The sequence below is a fragment of the Eucalyptus grandis genome, chromosome 1 (assembly GCF_016545825.1).
Source record: "Eucalyptus grandis isolate ANBG69807.140 chromosome 1, ASM1654582v1, whole genome shotgun sequence".
Lineage (NCBI taxonomy): Eukaryota > Viridiplantae > Streptophyta > Magnoliopsida > Myrtales > Myrtaceae > Eucalyptus > Eucalyptus grandis.
In genome coordinates, this window is record NC_052612.1 from 39,994,696 (window position 1) to 40,013,571 (window position 18,876).

Sequence of the window (18,876 nt, forward strand, 5' to 3'; positions counted from 1 at the left end):
TTGCAAAGATGAAATGGAACGCCTTGATCTTCTTTGATGGAAATGGAGAAAAAATATGGTGCGAATGAATTGCCAACCATTTCAACGGTTGTGTTCGGGAGGCTTATATACGTCTCCATGACACTCCTACAAATGGTGTCCTTCCATCGTACCGTATCAAGTCCAAAAGGTGCGGTCCAATCGCACCCCATCATGGACGTACTAGCTAACTAGCTAAAGTACAACATCTCCCACTCGGACATGATGGGCTTGATAGCTCTCTATCAAGAATATAAGGCATTCAACATTCATCAACTTTACAAAACAATTCATACTGGCAAATAAGCCGTGCGACCAGTGAGTACACCTGCACTTGGGAGCTCAAATTATGCACCTGTTAGGGATAACATAATGGCTACAACCCTGAATAGAAATAAACAATCGATGTCTTACAGTGCCCCAGACATATTTTGTTACATCAATCCAAGTATACCTATCCCTTAAAGGCTATACTTGACTATTCTCAAAACACCATGTATTTACAATTACATCCGCAACCACATATGGCGATATAATTAGTTGACCAATAAATACATGCGATAGATGTAAAACAACAATAGTCTTCCTTCGCACTCATGTCTCTCTCAATTTCAGAACAACTGCTTTCCTAGACATGTCCCATAGGCCATATCTATTCATGACCGCCCGTAACATGCTAAAGTAACATGATCTTTCACTTCGAAATAGTAACAACATACATTGATCTTTCACCTCAAAAGCTCGAGAACATAGTCATTTTAAGTAACATAGGGCACAAAGTTGAGGTAAATGCTAAATTACTCTTTCAAAAGCTATGTCAATCATCAAATATATGAGCCTAAATAGGGATAATTTTACTCACATTTCCTTGTACTCGCATTCGGCATCTTACAGGCATACATGATACTATCATGTAGTATTGAATTACATGCTATAGTGGATTACTCTTTCTAATCAAGGCGACATATTTTATGTTGTTAAAATCCCTTATGATGTTTTGAAGATGACAAAATAAATCAAAGGCTACTAACATGTTTAATGGTTAAGTTACCATGCAGATCATAGAACATGTAAAGGATATTATCAAAGTCACGTGCTTCTCACGTACTCAAGACTCAAAGTCTGAAGACTGCCAGACTCAAGACTCAAAGTCTAAAGACTGCCAGACTTTAGTATCAAAGTCTATTCTACATCAGAAGTCTGCTCTCTCTGATAAATTCCAGACTGAACGTGAAAGCTGAACCAGAAGACAGACTCTATCTTTGAAGGCGGGCGGGGTACGCACCCCGGTTTGTAAAGTCTCAAGACTCATATCGTAAAGTCTCAAGACTCGGACTTTACATCCCGAGATTCAATGAATCGTAACTCAAGCCCAATCATACAACGGCTAGTGATCTGGTTTGGATTCCACATCAAGATTGATTTGATTGAAGACAAGATCTTTCTATACGAAGAAGCTTTACTTATGGAAACCAAGATTTCGTTTGTATGGGCGATCGGAATCAATTTGGGATTTTACCTTTGTCACTCAACGGCTACCAAATCTTCTAAGATACGAGCTGTCCAATGGGTATATTGGAAGACGATTCTCGGATGCTATCCAACGGTAGTTTGGAAGTGGAGGAGTATTTAAGGAGATCATGGACCGATGAGCAAGTAAGAGACGGAGCGTAGAATTTATAATTCCAAAGTCTAAGCGACTTTAGATCATATACTTGTCTCTTGAGAGCTTAAACGTTTGTAATCGTGAGAGAAATACCAAGAGAGTGACTTAGTGAGATAGTGTGATCTACTACTAAGTGTTTGCACTCGGAGTTGTAATCTCTTGTTGATTGCATAGTGGAATCCAGCCAAGAAGGCTGTTATCGTGGGAGAGTGGACGTAGGCTTGGATTAAGCCGAACCACTATAAATCTCGTGTTCTTATTCTCTTCCTTAACTCCTTTATTTTGTTCATACTAGCACTCTCAATTGGTATCAGAGCCAAGTGCTCGGTTTATAAAAGTGTTTTTACTTTTGAGCTAAAGATTCTTTATGGCTAGTATGTTGGCACTAGGACTTATGGAAGGGCAAAGCAACACAAGGCCACCATATTTTGATGGAAAGGAATACGACGTATGGAAGAACAAAATGAAAGCATTCCTAAGATCCAGAGATCTCTTACAATGGGATGTTGTGGAAAGAGGAATCAACCCCATTGCTGCGTCTACATCAAATAAGAATGGCAAAGACAAAAACACCAAAGCCCCGCTCCTATGTCTCGGACGGAGTTGTTCAAAAGAGAAGCGCTTGATGCAAAAGCTATTTATTCTTTATATTGCGCTTTGTCTCTTGCTGAATATAACAGAATCTCTTCATGTGAAACAGCAAAAGAAGTTTGGGATAGACTTCATGTTACATATGAAGGGACCGATCGTGTAAAAGAGACAAAAGTAAACTTCTTGCTCGGCAAATATGAATCCTTCAAGATGAAGCAAGGAGAATCGATTGGAGATATGTTTAGCCGTTTTACAGAAATTGTAAATGGTTTAGCATATCAAGGTCAGCAAATTTCTGCCCCAATGAAGGTCAACAAACTCTTGCGAGGTCTCTCAAAAGATTGGAACCATGTCAAGACCTCAATCCGGGAGACTCAAAGGATTATGCCACTCACCGTTGATGAATTGATCGGCACTCTTCAATCCTATGAAGTGGAGCAACTTAACGATGAAGATCCCGAAGGTAAGAAGTTCATTGCTTTAATATCTAATGATGTTTTTGATGAAACAGACTCAGAAAATGACATGGACGATGAAGAATTTGCCTTTATGGTCGAGAAATTCAAAAGCTTAGTAGAAAAGAAAGGAAATTCAGTGGAAGAAGTCAATACAAGCATAATGGCCAGAAAAGAATCATGAAAGAAGATGATGAGCAAAGAAATCTATGCTTGATGGCACATTCAGAATCTGAGTCTAATTCAGACACGGACTCGAAAAGCAGTCTCATTCGAAACTGGACTCGGAATCCGATGAGGAAATCAAGGGGAGAAATCAAATCAAAAGAAAAGGAAAAGAATCGTGATCATCTCAAAAAGGCAACAAATTGAGGGACTTTGATCAATTATGGAAAAATCTTTTTGATTGATCGTAATCTTATTATGGATGGAAGGAAAGGTAATTGTGTCAGAATTTATTCTACAAAATCCGGTTAGTGCATCTCTTATTACCTTTTGTCATTAACAAATCTCATATTGATATTATCATTTTATTATGACAAAAATGGTACGTGAATTTTATAATGCATCCGTGATTTTTATTGGATATTTACTGATATGATCAAAGTGAGCTATATTGCATATCTTTAATATTCGATAAAAGCTGATTTTTGGAAATTGTGATTCATGCAAGATATTTGTTATCATTCTCTACGTGAATCCATCATTATCGCTTTTTGATTATGACAAAAAGGGGGAGAAGATATGAATATGCATATGTGCTAATTGGTTGATATTATCTATGGCATAATATTGAGCTGTGATTATTTTCTAAATATTATTATGCTCAATCTATTTGTTATCTTATGATATCCTTTGATTTAAATTAATAAAAGCATGTTTACAAATCTGCATATTCAGAGATTGTTTTGTCATCATCAAAAAGGGCGAGATTGTTAGGGAAATCCCTTATGATGTTTTGAAGATGACAAAATAAATCAAAGGCTACTAACATGTTTAATGGTTAAGTAATAGACCATGCAGATCATAGAACATGTAAAGGATATTATCAAAGTTCGGTCAAGACTCAAAGTGTTACTCAAGACTCAAAGTCTAAAGACTGCCCACTTTAGTATCAAAGTCTATTCTACATCTTGTCTGCTCTCTCGATAAATTCCAGGCGAACGTGAAAGTGAACCCATCTATCTTGAAGGCGAACGGGTAGGGTGAAAGTCTCAAGACTCATATCGTAAAGTCTCAAGACTCGGACTTTACATCCAGATTCAATGAATCGTAACTCAAGCCCAATCATACAACGGCTAGTGATCTGGTTTGGATTCCACATCAAGATTGATTTGATTGAAGACAAGATCTTTCTATACGAAGAAGCTTTACTTATGGAAACCAAGATTTCGTTTGTATGGGCGATCGGAATCAATTTGGGATTTTACCTTTGTCACTCAACGGCTACCAAATCTTCTAAGATACGAGCTGTCCAATGGGTATATTGGAAGACGATTCTCCGGGATGCTGTCCAACGGTAGTTTGGAAGTGGAGGAGTATTTAAGGAGATCATGGACCGATGAGCAAGTAAGAGACGGAGCGTAGAATTTATAATTCCAAAGTCTAAGCGACTTTAGATCATATACTTGTCTCTTGAGAGCTTAAACGTTTGTAATCGTGAGAGAAATACCAAGAGAGTGACTTAGTGAGATAGTGTGATCTACTACTAAGTGTTTGCACTCGGAGTTGTAATCTCTTGTTGATTGCATAGTGGAATCCAGCCAAGAATGCTGTTATCGTGGGAGAGTGGACGTAGGCTTGGATTAAGCCGAACCACTATAAATCTCGTGTTCTTATTCTCTTCCTTAACTCCTTTATTTTGTTCATACTAGCACTCTCATATGTACCAAACTTGCTCTTTAGTATTTATTTGTACATAACGTCTCATCTCAACGTGCTAACTACAGCACTTGAGGCGATTGCTCGTGTGAGTGAGCCAATTATTGCCTGTTGACATACTTTTCAATAATATGTGTGTTTGTGCTAGTCTCATAGTGGATTTGTACTTATTGATAAAACATCAAATCACTAATGAACAAACAAGTACAATACATCTGTCCACAAATACATAAACCAATGATCATCTACAATAACAAATATCACATTCTACGCAATCCTAGTGACATCCTATGGGTCAAGAATATGTCTCTAGGAATAGCCTTTGTAAATGGATCAACAACCATTCTATTGGTTGAAATGTATTGCAGGATCACTTCTTTCTACGCTATAATATCTCTGATGAAGCTATTCTTTATGTCAATGTGCTTTGTCCTTCCATGATACTAGGGATCTTTCACATAGGCAATGGCTGCTTGACTATCGCAATAAACCGTCACCGGTCTTGGAACTTCAGTGACAATGGTTAAATTTTCAAAGAAACGTTTTAACCATACTGCTTCTTGCACTGCGGCAGAACATGCAATAAATTCTGCCTCCATCGTAGACAAGGCCGTGCATGTCTGTTTCTTGCTATTCCAAGAAATTGCACCTCCATTGAGCAAGAACACATATCCAAAAGTCAATTTATGCTCATCTAGGTCTCCACCCTAATCGGCATCTGAATAACCTAATAGGCGTAAATCATTCCCTTGGTAACAAAATCGATAGTCTATGGTTCCCTTCAAGTATCTCATGATCCTCTTCACTGATTTCCAGTGTGCTTGACCGGGATTTGATTGATATCGGCTCACCAATCCCACGACATAGCATATGTCGGGTTGAGTATACATCATAGCATACATCAAACTTCCGACCGCACTAGCGTAAGGAACAGTTTCATCATTTTAATTTCTCCTAGAGTCTTAGGACACATTTTAGTACTTAGGCCTTCACCTTGCATGATAGGGGTATCAATGGGATTACAATGCTGCATATTGAAACGCTCAAGAATCTTCATAATATAAGACTCTTGTGATAAAGTAAGGAGTTTCCTCAATCGATCTCTTTCGATCTTAACTTCTAATATATAAGCAGCTTCTCCCATGTCATTCATCTCAAAATTGGAGGACAACCATTCTTTTATGGTGATAACCAAAACCTTGTCATTTCCAGCAAACGGAATATCGTCCACATAAAGTGATAAAATCACAAATTTATCTTTGGACCGCTTGACATATACACAATGATCTTCTTTGATCATCGTGAAATCAAAAGTTATTATTGCTCGATAAAAATGAAGATACCACTGTCTAGATGATTGCTTAAGGCCATATATTGAGCGATGAAGCTTGCAAGCTTTATGCTCTTGACCTTTAGCTATGAAACCTATTGGTTGTTTCATATAGATTTCCTCATCTAATTCTCTATTGAGAAATGCCATCTTTACATCCATTTGATGTAATTCAAGGTCCAAATGTGCAACGATGGCTAGAATAAGGCGTATTGAGGCAAGCCTTACAACTGGTGAAAAAGTTTCCTCATAGTCTATACCCTCTTGTTGAGTATAACCTTTTGCCACAAGGCGAGTCTTATACTTTTCAATGAATCCATCCGCCCTACACTTAATCTTGAAGACCCATTTGTTTCCAATGGCCTTACGATTGGATGGTAGATTAACCAAGTCCCAAACATGATTTGCCCTCATTGACTCCATCTCATCTTCCAAAGCTTTTCTCCATTCTTCCTTGTCAGAGGATGAGGGAGCCTCTTGAACAGTCTTAGGCTCAGCATCGTCCTTTTGAGCAATCATAAATGCTTCCCCTTCAATTTCAAAATGACGACGGGGAATACTTTTACGATTATTTTTACGCAATTGAATTTCTCTTGAATTCAATTCATCAGGCGATGCAACACTCCCACTAGGTCTTGTATGTTGAGGTAAATCTCCATTTCCCTTTACAACATCAGTGGGTGTGTTATCAGGATCTTCCATCTCATATAATTGGAAGTCCTTATCAATCTCACATCTATTAGGAAAATCGTTCTCCAAGAACGTGACATCTCGTTACTCCATTTTGGTCACACTTCCATCAGCTTATTCACCTATGAACACGTACCCTTTGGAGTGTTCGGAATATCTTATAAAGATATATTTCTTCCCTCTAGGACCTAATTTTTCATGTTTATGGGAAGAATCATGAACATAAGCTGCACATCCCCATGGACGTAGACTACTCAAGTCTGGTTTCCTACCAGTCCATAATTCATAAGGGGTGGAAGTGACCGATTTTGAGGGCACGCGATTAAGTATATATGTAGCAATCAATAACGCATCTCCCCAATAGGAGATGGGTAAATTTGCTTGCGCCATTATAGACCTAACCATTTCCAATAGTGTTCTATTCCTTCTCTCAGCTGCCCCATTTTGTTGTGGAGTACCAGGAATAGTCAATTGTCTTACAATTCCCTTTTCATCACAAAGAGTCTTGAATTGCTTTGATAGATACTTATGTCCACGATCGGTTCTCAATGCCTTTATTGTTTTGTTCAACTGATTCTCTACCATTGCTATATATTGTCTAAAACAGTCCAATGCTTCTAACTTATGGGAGATCAGAAAGACATAACCAAAACGTGTGAAGTCATCTATGAAAGTGATGAAATATGAGGCTCCATGCCTCGCCCTCACATTCAAAGGACCACAAATGTCAGAATGTATGAGATGCAATGGAAATTCAGCTCTAGTCCCTTTACCGAATGTTTTTTTAGTTGTTTTTCCTGCCATACAATGTTCACATATAGATAGACTAACATTAGTGAGTGGCCCTAAAAGGCATTTTCTAGCTAATCTTTGCATTCTTTGCAATCCAATGTGACATAATCTAGCATGCCAAGTACTTGCATCAATCTCAACATTGTTAGAAGACACAATTAAAGAAAAACAACCATCAACATTAACATTGTACTGATCATAGTCAATGTCTAACACCATAAAATCATTCGATACATGACCTGAACCATAATTAACTATTCCATACAAAATGTCAACACAATCACCATGGAAATTCAATACATAACCTAAGCTAAGAAGAACAACTACAGAGACCAAGTTTCGTCGAATATATGGAGCATAAAGGACATCATGCAGGAACAGGTTTCAACCACCACGTAAGATTAATTTACATGTGCCGATACCCTTCACTTCAACTCTTGAGTTATTCCCAACATATATCCATCTTCTTCCAGGTGGTATCCGACGATACTCCACAAATGTTTCTCGGTCTCTAGCTACATGGTCTGTTGCTCCTGAGTCTACAGTCCACATAGGATGAGATTCAGCAAGCATTACAGTACTAAAAACAAAAACATTACTCAAAGTAATGAAGTAATAGGGTACCTTTTTCAGCTCAGTGCATTCACGAGCAAAGTGATCTAGCTTGCCACAATTGTGGCACTCCATTTTGGCCTTGTCCTTATTCCCACCACACTTCTTGCGTTGGAAGGTCTTAGCCCTCTTGGGTCCCTGATCGGTCATCTTCCCTTTGTTGTTGAACTGAAGATTCCTCTTGCGCTTGAAGCCCGAAGCCTTGCGCGAACTCGATTCAGCAACATAAGCATGGGTAGAGGATCTCGCAGCCTCTAGGCGCTCATCCTCTAATTCCAAATGACGCGCACTATCATCAAAAGTGACGATGTTCTCATTATGCGTCATATTGATCTTCATATGCTCCCAATTATCAGGAAGAGACCTTATAACAGCCTGAACTTGCTGTTCATCAGTAAGGGAGTGACTTGCCGACTTCAGCTCATGGATCATGTTTGACATCTCCCGAAGATGCTGCCTCATCGTTACATTTGGGCGCTTTCGGAATGTGTCAAATTTGATGGTGAGTCTCCTCACTTAGTGGCGATGTACCCCCAAACTTATCCTTCAAGGCAACCCACATAGCTTGAGCTTTGTCATAACTCTCAAACTCACACATGAGATCATCTTGCATACAGCTCAGCAACGTGATGCGAGCAATGCTATTTTTCTTTTTCCAAGTTTGATAAGCTTCCATCTCTCCTGTGTTGAGCTGAAGTTCCATGCTCAAGTTCATCCATGGTATGATTGAGGGTTTCCAAAACCTCTTGCTCCTCAAGGATGTACTGAACCTTTCGGTGCCAAATATCATAATTGTCACCGTTCAGCTTCTCACCCTTATTGAGGTCAGCCACAATTGTCTTGGATACCGATGCCATAATCAATTGCTATAACATATTGACATAATAAACGTAGAATCAATACTAGCACACTATACAGAGTAACACACATATTTAATTTGCAGCAAAGACAAACTAAATTAATGATAATTCAACAAAAGACACAAAAGCAAAAGTTCACTATATTCCCAATCAACTTCTATGTACAATTGTTCTATTATCATTAATTAGTTTAATTTGCGCAAATGTTAAGTTCTAGGTGAGAACTATTTCAAATTCTACCAACCTACGAACTCCCACTAGGAAAAAATAATTACATGACCTTATGTCACTTCTATGTACAATTGTTCTATTATAATTAATTAGTTTAATTTGTGCAAATGTTAAGTTCTAGGTGAGAACTATTTCAAATTCTATCAACCTACGAACTCCCACTAGGAAAAAATAATTACATGACCTTATGTAATTTTTACATTTTTCCTTAACACAAAAACATAGCATGATAATAACCAACGTATAAACAACAATCATGCTTCAACTATGATTAAAATTGCAATTCAACATGTAATGGATTTCCTACCAATGTTCTAATTTTCTAGCAACTGGAAAATTGCAAGTATATTAAAATATATACATCATATCATTGAACCAAGCTCTACACAGCATATATATAACATCATTTGCACACAAGCTAGCTACTGTATTTCCCTAATCACAAGAAAATACAAGCTACAAATGAATAAGCTGCATTAAACCCCAAAAATACGCGTACATAGGGTTCCCTTAGCATTTTCATACATTTATAAAATTTAAAAGTATAAAATAATTATACCATTGTGTAGAGAACACTCATACGAACCAAACGCCACCAACCACGCTCCAATCGGAGCTCGCACGCGCCGCCTGAGTGCGCGGCGTGTGTGGCGCACGCGCTAGCAAGCCGAACGGCTCTGGCCGGTCCGACTAGTTTGACCGCCCAACCGGTGACGGTCAACGGTAGGGTCGGACCGTCGGGTCAACCGTTGACCGGATCACTGGTCGGGTCGGGTCGGGTCAACAGGTCGGATCACTAGTCGGGTCGGGTCGCCGGCTGGCCAACTGTCGTTGGCACTGATGTCATCGATGACGTCATCTCGGCGGTTACCGACTGTTGGGTGACGTCACCATGTGCCGGTTCGCCGATCGGCGCATGCCGGTTCGCCGCGCCGGCGGGCGGGCGTCGCGCACGTGCTGGTTCGCTGACCAGCGCGTGTGGCGCACGCCCTCGCTGTGCCAGCGCTTTAGGCGCGTGGCGCCCACGCACAACGGCTTCTGGCCGTGCGTGTGGGCGCGTCCAGCGTCGCCTGGCGGCGGTCGGCCCACCGCCGAACTCGTCTCGACGAGCTCTTTCACCCGGTATATTCAAAAATTAATTTTGATCAAAAAATTATTTCAAAAAAATGGCCAAAACCTCACGGGTGCACACGACCCCGAACCCGTTCTTCGCTCCGGTTCAATTTCGAGTTTTTCATATGGCAATTCCGACCATTGGAGAACCAAACAGGGTAGAATACAATCTCTTGATCTCAATATCAAATGGTAAATGAGAAAACTCGATGAAAAACAAGGCAGAAATCACGATTGGGCTCTGATACCAATGTTGGAATTCGAGTCGGCAGAAGACGACTTACCTGATTCCGATGCGCAAATAGCAAATAGCTCTGAAATGAACGTTGAATTGCCGACGAAATCATGAACAACACTACCTCACGTTAATCTGGATGCAATCACGAGGAAAACACCCGATTTTCACGGCGTAAATGCCGATTATTCTTGCAAAGATGAAATGGAACGCCTTGATCTTCTTTGATGGAAATGGAGAGAAAATATGGTGCGAATGAATTGCCAACCATTCCAACGGTTGTGTTCGGGAGGCTTATATGCGTCTCCATGACACCCCTACAAATGGTGTCCTTCCATCGTACCATATCAAGTCCAAAAGGTGCGGTCCAATCGCACCCCATCATGGACGTACTAGCTAACTAGCTAAAGTACAACAATAATGTTGGAAAGGTAGGATCTTCTTATTTTTTATAGCCAGATTGCAGGCAGTTAGAAGTGATGACCATTACAGAAGTTCTTGCAAGGATAATCGCATGGCTTTAATAAAGGTTTCCATGTGAGACAGAGGGGCAAGATGCTTCATATACGAAATTTTCAGTTTCTCCACGAACCCCGTTTCCATAGAATATAAGAGCCTGTAACTTGGCTTGAAGAAATTAATGCAATGAGCACCCCTTACATGAAGGAGTTGACATGCCTCTAGAATTTGAAGCTCATCGGAAGCTTGCCTCAGAAATCCAGCACGATCCCTGAAGTTTTAGGAGCTGCAACCAAAATTCAGAGAAATGTTAGGAGTGACATTATTGTGGTTGCATTCGAAAAAAGTAAACAATCCTTGCAACTACTGATAACAACACTCACCAGGCCTGAAAGCCAGAAGTTGACTAAAGGAATACATCATGTTGAATTTCAGTAATGAGAGGCACAAAATAGTAGCGAAGCATTATAAAGAGACAATGCAGCCTCTTTCAAGGATGCATTCAAAAAACCGTCAGCGCTAACAGATATGGAGCTCAATGTCGTCAATGTGCTCAATGCGTTGTTATCTTCTAATGCAGCATAAGCGACACTTTGAGCAATGACAGATTGGCGATATCGGAGGAGAAAACAGAAGAGGTAACTATTTTGAGGTAAACTAGTCCCCAAAAGGGTAACCATTTTTATCCATTCTTTTCCCTAGTACCACAGTTATGCACTTCTGATGGCTGGTTGATCTCAATTATTCCTGATTCTACACATTGCTAAGACTTCAATGCGATACAGACTGAGCTGTTATACTTGAATATAGCAGTGCTTGCAAAAAGAAAGGGCTCTCTACTTAATGCCAATGAAATGTTGGCAATTTGCTTTAGAGTTTCCATACCGAACCATCTAACGATTGAATCTTGATTCAAGATAACATCTCCGGTAAAAGGATGTCTATGTTTTACCCTGCTGAGAAAATCTCCTATGCAATAGTGAGATGAATCTTATCAAATGAGTGTCGATCGTCTAGTCAATCAAACATGCTGGCCATAGCATATTCTCTGGTCGGCCGTCGGGTATACATTCACCTGTGAAACTATAACTTTGCCCTCGAATGTTGGGATGGAAAAGAAAAGAACCAATACTTTGGATCGATAGCTCCTTAGCAACATCAAATGCAATAGTATCCAGAGTGATAGTGTAATATCTCAAAATTTGGCCCCTATTTTGAAATATATTAAATGATTATTTTATTGATGCACTTATAGGTACTTTACTCTGATCGCTCACAAATTAATTAATCTATTAGGTGGGGCTGTATATGGTTAAAACGCGAAAGACTAGAGAATTTGATTAGGAATAGACCACTCGACCATAAGAATCGGCAATGGTCAATACTACGCTGTATAAATCAATTAGCGAATGGATATAAATCAATTCGACAGAAGTGCGTAGTTGATTTGCAGGTGATTCCACATGATTACGATATTAGCGTCGAACGACAATAAACCGATTTTCTATTAATATTATATTCAGGGTATGTAATTGAACCTTCGCAATTACATGACAACCGAGGGTCATCCACGATTCGAAGATGCACAAATGTGGGTCGAAAATTATCGACCATGGGTCAAACACATGAGAACACATAAAAGCTACCTGATAGATTAGATCGTACTAAAGTCGCGTTCGATCAATACGAAATTTGATTCGATTTTCGATATCGAACTTCCAAGGGTTTCAAGATTTTAATTATTGGACGTCGTCTCATCGTTCGTTGAATTATCGACAAGTCTGAAATATTTTGGAAAAAGGAATTATCGGACAAAAAAAAAAGAAATTCGGATTAAGAGGCAAAATTGGAATTTTTGGACCAAAAATTATTGTTTTTAAGAAATTAGAATTAAGAAGATATTTGGGGACAAAATGCTTGGCATAGAGGGTTTTAGGGGCAAGTGGGGCGAATGGTATGATGCGTTTTAGGAAATATCTTAGAAATCCCTTTTGTTTTTGTTTTTCTCTCTTTTGGCTCATTCCGTTGATAGATTAGATCGTACTAGAGTCGCGTTCAATTGATTTTTAACCATGAAATTTAATTCGATTTCAGGTATTAAACTTTCGAGGGTTTCGAGATTTAATTATTGGACATCATCTCATCGTTTGTCGAATTATCGATTAGTCCGAAATTTTTCGGAAAAATGATTTATTGGACAAAAAAAAAAAGGAAATTCAGATTAAGAGGCAAAATTGGAATTTTTGGACCAAAAATTATTGTTTTAAGAAATTGGAATTTTTGGACCAAAAATTATTGTTTTAAGAAATTGGAATTTTTGGACAAAAAATTATTGTTTTAAGAAATTGGAATTAAGAAGATATTTGGGGACAAAATGCTTGGCATAGAAGGTTTTAGGGGCAAATGGGGTGAATGGTATGATGAGATTTTGAAAAATATCTTAGAAATCCTCTTCTTCTTATTTTTTTTCCTCTTTCCTTGGCCCATTCCCCCGATAGATTAGACCATACTAAAGTCGTGTTTGATATATTTTTAACCATAAAATTTAATTCGATTCAGGTATCGAACTTTTTAGGGTTTCGATATTTAATTATTGGACATCGTCTCATCATTCGTTGAATTATCGATGAGTCCGAAATTTTTCGGAAAAAGGAATTATCAGACAAAAAAAGAAAAGGAAATTCGGATTAGAGGCAAAATTGGAATTTTTGAACCAAAATTGTTTTTAAGAAATTAGAATTAAGAAGATATTTGGGGAAAAAATGCTTGGCATAGAGGGTTTTAGGGGCAAGTGGGGTGAATGGTATGATGAGTTTTAGGAAATAACTTAGAAATCCCTTTTTTCTTTCTCTCTCTCTCGCTCATTCCCCCCAATAGATTAGATTGTATTAAAGTTGCATTCAATCGATTTTTAACCACGAAATTTAATTCTATTCCAAGTATCGAACTTTCGAGAGTTTCGAGATTTAATTATTGGACATCGTCTCATCGTTCGTCGAATTATCAACAAGTCCAAAATTTTCGGAAAAAGGAATTATCGGACAAAAAAAAAGGAAATTCGGATTAAGAGGCAAAATTGGAATTTTTGAACCAAAAATTATTGTTTTTAAGAAATTAGAATTAAAAGATATTTGGGAACAAAATGCTTGGCATAAAGGATTTTAGGGGCAAGCGGGGTGAATGGTACGATGAGTTTTGGAAAATATCTTAGAAATCCCTTTTGTTTTTCTTCCCCCTCTGCCCACTTCCCCCGGTTTTCTTCCCCATCCCCTCCATTCTCCTTCCCTCTCCATTTCTTCCCCCCTTCCTCCAACTTCTTCGTCTTTTGATTGCCGCCACTTCACCACCACCACACCACTGCCCATTTCCCCTCACCCCATCATCACGCCAGCACCTTCATCATCCAACGTTCACCATCCATCAGCATCTTCACCTCATCTCTACCACCACGCTACCATCACCACCACCACCTTTGGCCGCACCCCCATCACCGCCCCTTGCTGCTGCCCATTCATGCCATCCGTGCCGCCGTTGCTTCATGGTCACCAAGAAATGTGTAAAGTTTGAAGGGTTGATTTCAAATATGTAATCACGTATGAATATTTTACTAGATTTTTAAATATGAAAAATTATCCAAGTTTATTATTTGAAAATGAAATATTGTGTTCTTGGCTAATTAACTGTAATGAAAATTGGCTTGATTGATAGTGTACTTGAGTGGTCATTTAATTGAACCCGTCACCCAACGGGAGTTTGGGGGTGATGCCCGATTTTTATCGGATGCCCGGCGGGGGTTCGAATGCCGAGTCACGGTTGAGGTCGGATCGATGCTCCTTTATTGAATGTTGTTTAGGTGGAGGTTCTAAACGATATCGTGCCCGATGAGGCGGGATGATGCTCAGTTGTACCAGAAGATCGCCGACTCTTGTGTTGGCTGTGACCCGAGAGATCGTAATAATTGAAACACATGTGTTGGCAATGTGCATAAAATTTTAGTATATGTTCTGATTGTTATTTATACACATTGCACTATTGTTGCCATGTGAGATGCACTATTATGCAAGGATGTGCAAATGCGAGGTAAGTTTATATGTGGTGCGTGTTTAGGTTGTCCCCAAGGCGAATCGGCTTCCTAATTGAGGTTTAAGCTGTTAACTCGTTGAGATTTTATCTCACTCCATTGTTGTTAACTGTTTTCAGGGCCGTAGCATGGAGAAGGTTGTGGTGGGTGCGAGATGCGACACCTTTTTGGCTGGCCATGTCATTAATGAAGTTTATGTTAACTCTAATCCTTGAAGGTTTTTGAGAGGATCGATAGGAAGTGGCCGTAGAAAAGCTTGTAATTATTAAACTTCCTAGGGGTAATGGTGGATAAATAAATAAATATGTTGTTTTCGGCAATATTTGTTGTGTTTTACTATCCCTATTGTTTTTTATTGATTGGTTGTATATTTTAACTGCTTCCGCATGCCTTTTATTGAAAGATAAAAATAATGGGTCAACGACGCGTAATCAACCGTCAAGGAATGTTTGTGCGCTCAAGGTTCGAGGTGTGACAAATAGCATATTGTCATGTTTACTCTCCGAATTTTCAGCTCTTCTGATCAAATCTAGTTCCTTGATGTACATCACAATGAATTCTACTCAATGAAAAGTCACCAAATCCCTAAATTGCAAGAGGTTTAGGCTAAGCCACCATCTTCTCCATCTCAAAGGCTTTCCATCTTAAGTATAAGCATGTCAAGGCCTAGGACATACGTTAAGGGCATGTTTGGTAATATCCCTGGGAGCCAAAAAAGAACATAAATCTATTTAATAAATTTTTATTCTCGGGAATAGATTTGGAACAAAATCAAGAAACAGAAAAATGTTGCCTTTTGTTTTCGGGAACAATTCTTAGAATCAATTCTAATTTTTTTTTCTTTTATCTTCTCTTTTCGCTATTTTTATTCTTTCTCTTTCCATGTCTTCTTCTTCCTCTTGGTCGGTCGACGGCCTTGGCCATGGCCGACAACCGACCAGATAAGAGCCCGCAACCTCACCAGAGCGTTACCAGGGGCCATGGCGTGGCTTGGTCTCGTCGGGCCACCTTTAGGTTGGAGTTGCCTTGCGGTGGCTCAACGAGGCTTGCTGGGCAAGCTTGGCCTCGCCAGATCTGGGCAAGGCTGACCTCGCTCAGCCAAGGCGAGGTCGAGCCTCGCACAGCCATGACGAAACTTAGCCTTGCTAGTCAGCATGAGGCTCGGCCTCGCTAGGCTAGGGAGAGGCTTGACCCCCCTCAAACTTGGCGAGGCTGAGGCTCGCCTTGGCCAAGTGAGCCTCCAGCGAGCTCGCCAAACCTTTCCCATTGTGGCCAACGACTGGCTACAAAGAAGGAGGGAGAAGGAGAAGAAGAGAAAGATAAAAGGAAAAAAGGAAAAAAGGAAAAAATAAGAAAAATATAATAAAAATTAAAAGAAAAAAAAATTAAGAATTCTATCAAATGCATTTCTATCCCTATAATAAAAATTTTGGACAATTATCAAGTGTGTTTTTTGCTTAGAAATTGTTTTTTTTTTTTTTTTTTGGTAATTCAGGGAACCCCGTAAGCCGACAGTCGACGAGCAAACCCTAGGGGGAGCGACTGCAAGACCCATCACCACAGTACTCTAGGTAAGAATCCCTACGATGCCTATGGGATTCGAACTCCTCCCCTTTGTGAGGGGGAGAGAGCCCAAGGCAGTTGTGCCGCTGCGGGCGTGGTTTTGCTTTGAAATTGATTCCGAGAATAAGGGTGGACAATTAGGTAGAGCAGCGGATGCTGTAGCAATTAGCATTTTGTATAGAGGTTATTATGTCGGCAATAGTGTCCCTACCCACTCTCATACCATGCTCGCACATGGGAGTTTGCTATTTGACAAATAAGCCATGGCATACACTTCCTCCCTAATTGGACTTTTAAGGTGGCTCCCCGCTTAACCGTGTAGCGGAATTGAAATTCTAGATATGCCGCCAGACGGAAAACCTATGGAGCACTTTAGTTTCATCCTTTTACATTGTACATGCCCTCAATTGATGGGGCCGATTGCAGATGAAAATAGAGCAATAATTTATAATTCTTTGATATTAAGATGCACGAACCATTTCCAATTAAAAATTATTTTCGGAAAGAAAATCTTTATCAAACACGCCCTAAGCCTAATGATATTACTCTAGCGAAGTCCTCATGAAAGCAAGGTTCTATACCTCTCTTTGAGATTAATATGTCATACATTGCCTTTGATTGTTTCAATTTTGAATATAGAGTAGTGAAAAAATGATGCAACACATTAATGGGAAAAAATTATCAAAAAAGTCATAAACATTTTATAATTGTACTAATTTAGTAATAATTTTTTTAATCGAGTCCTAAACCTTTTAAATTTGTACCAATTCAGTTCATCCAGCTAACATGAATAATTTTTTACCAGCCAGTATTGACATAGATGTTGGCCGTCATATGTGGTACCATCGGCATTAATGTGAATAATTTTTAATAATATTTTAATATTTGTTAATTTTTTTCTTTTACTTTTATTTCTCTCTCTTGTTCTTTTCCCCTTCACTTCCTTCTTCCTTTGTAGGCTAGAGGCAAGGCCAGCAATGTCCCTCGCTGGCTTTGGGCATGCTTGGCCATGGTTAGGTGAGACTCAACCTCACTAAAAATATTTAAAAAAGAAAAAAATTTGAAGAAAATATTATTAAATATTGTTCACGTTAATGCCATTCGCGTCCCGTAGGATAGCCAATGTCGACACCATTGCTAACTAGCCGAAATTGACTTGATGGATTGAATTGACATTAATACAAAATGTTTATAACTCTATATGCAAACAAATAAATAAATAAATAAATAAGTTGTATGACCAAATTGACATAATTACAATAGGTTTAAGATTTTTAAAAAAAATAGTGGACAAGATATTAGGTATGTGTCAGTAATGAATGTAAAGGAAAATTACTAAGCAAATAAAAGGGCAATTATCTAAAGTTGTGGAACAGGCCATCTCGGGTGCAGTTGGGAAGATCATCACAAACCAACACGATCGGAATAGGAATTAGGGACAAGGTGACAAAACATGAGAAGGAGCGCATTTCTGCATCGAGGATGGCCAATCGCAGTCAATACCATAATATCTCGGTTGTATGGAAACTCTATGAAGTACGTGCCTAACTATTTTGAGTAAGGACAATCGAAAAAGATGTTCATCCTATTTCCGGATCCTTATTTCACAGAGAAAAATTACCATCGCAGGGCAATCACTGATTAGCCCTCCCTTGTTAGATGGGGTCCACTCCGACTGCTGCTGGCATAATATTCGCTATCATAGATGATGTTGAAGAACTTGAAGAGTTGGATGAAGGGCTGTTTAGGAAACCACCCCCAGTTGAAGGCACTCGCGGAGGAAGAATTCGAGAATGATCCTGTGGTGAAGCTATTGACTAGAGCGACCAAGGAAGGCCGGAAGGTTGCCAGGAACGGTGGGCAGGCATTTTAAGCAGCATACAGACGCATTGGCCCATCTCTATGACAGAAATCGACTAATGGCTCTATGCCTGTGTACTAGCGGAAATTTCAAGCGGTAAGTTACTTATGTAGCTTTTCATAACTGTCCTTTGGAGCTCACAGTATCGAATTTGTTAGGGTTGCTGTCACATGAAACACCTCGTGAGTTAGGAGTATCAGAAATTTTGGAAGGGGTTCATGAGTTAGGGTATTCAAGATTCAGTTCATGGTCCTTATTTTTGCCCTCCCTGAGCAAATTATGCGAAAGCCAGATGGTTAGTCTTATATCATACATCTGAAAGCAGATTATAGTCGCGGTAATCTCCCAAATTACTTGAGCGATTTTTCATGTCATGGAAGGTTTTGAGGGGCGATTGTGATGTTTGAAGGCCAATCATAATGTCCAAGATGGAGGCAG

The 18,876-nt window shown here is 39.3% G+C and overlaps 1 pseudogene; it reads left to right on the forward strand.

Moving 5' to 3' along the window:
- The first annotated feature begins 14,998 nt into the window (after positions 1-14,998).
- Positions 14,999-18,483, forward strand: LOC120286715 (annotated as a pseudogene).
- The last annotated feature ends 393 nt before the right edge of the window (positions 18,484-18,876 follow it).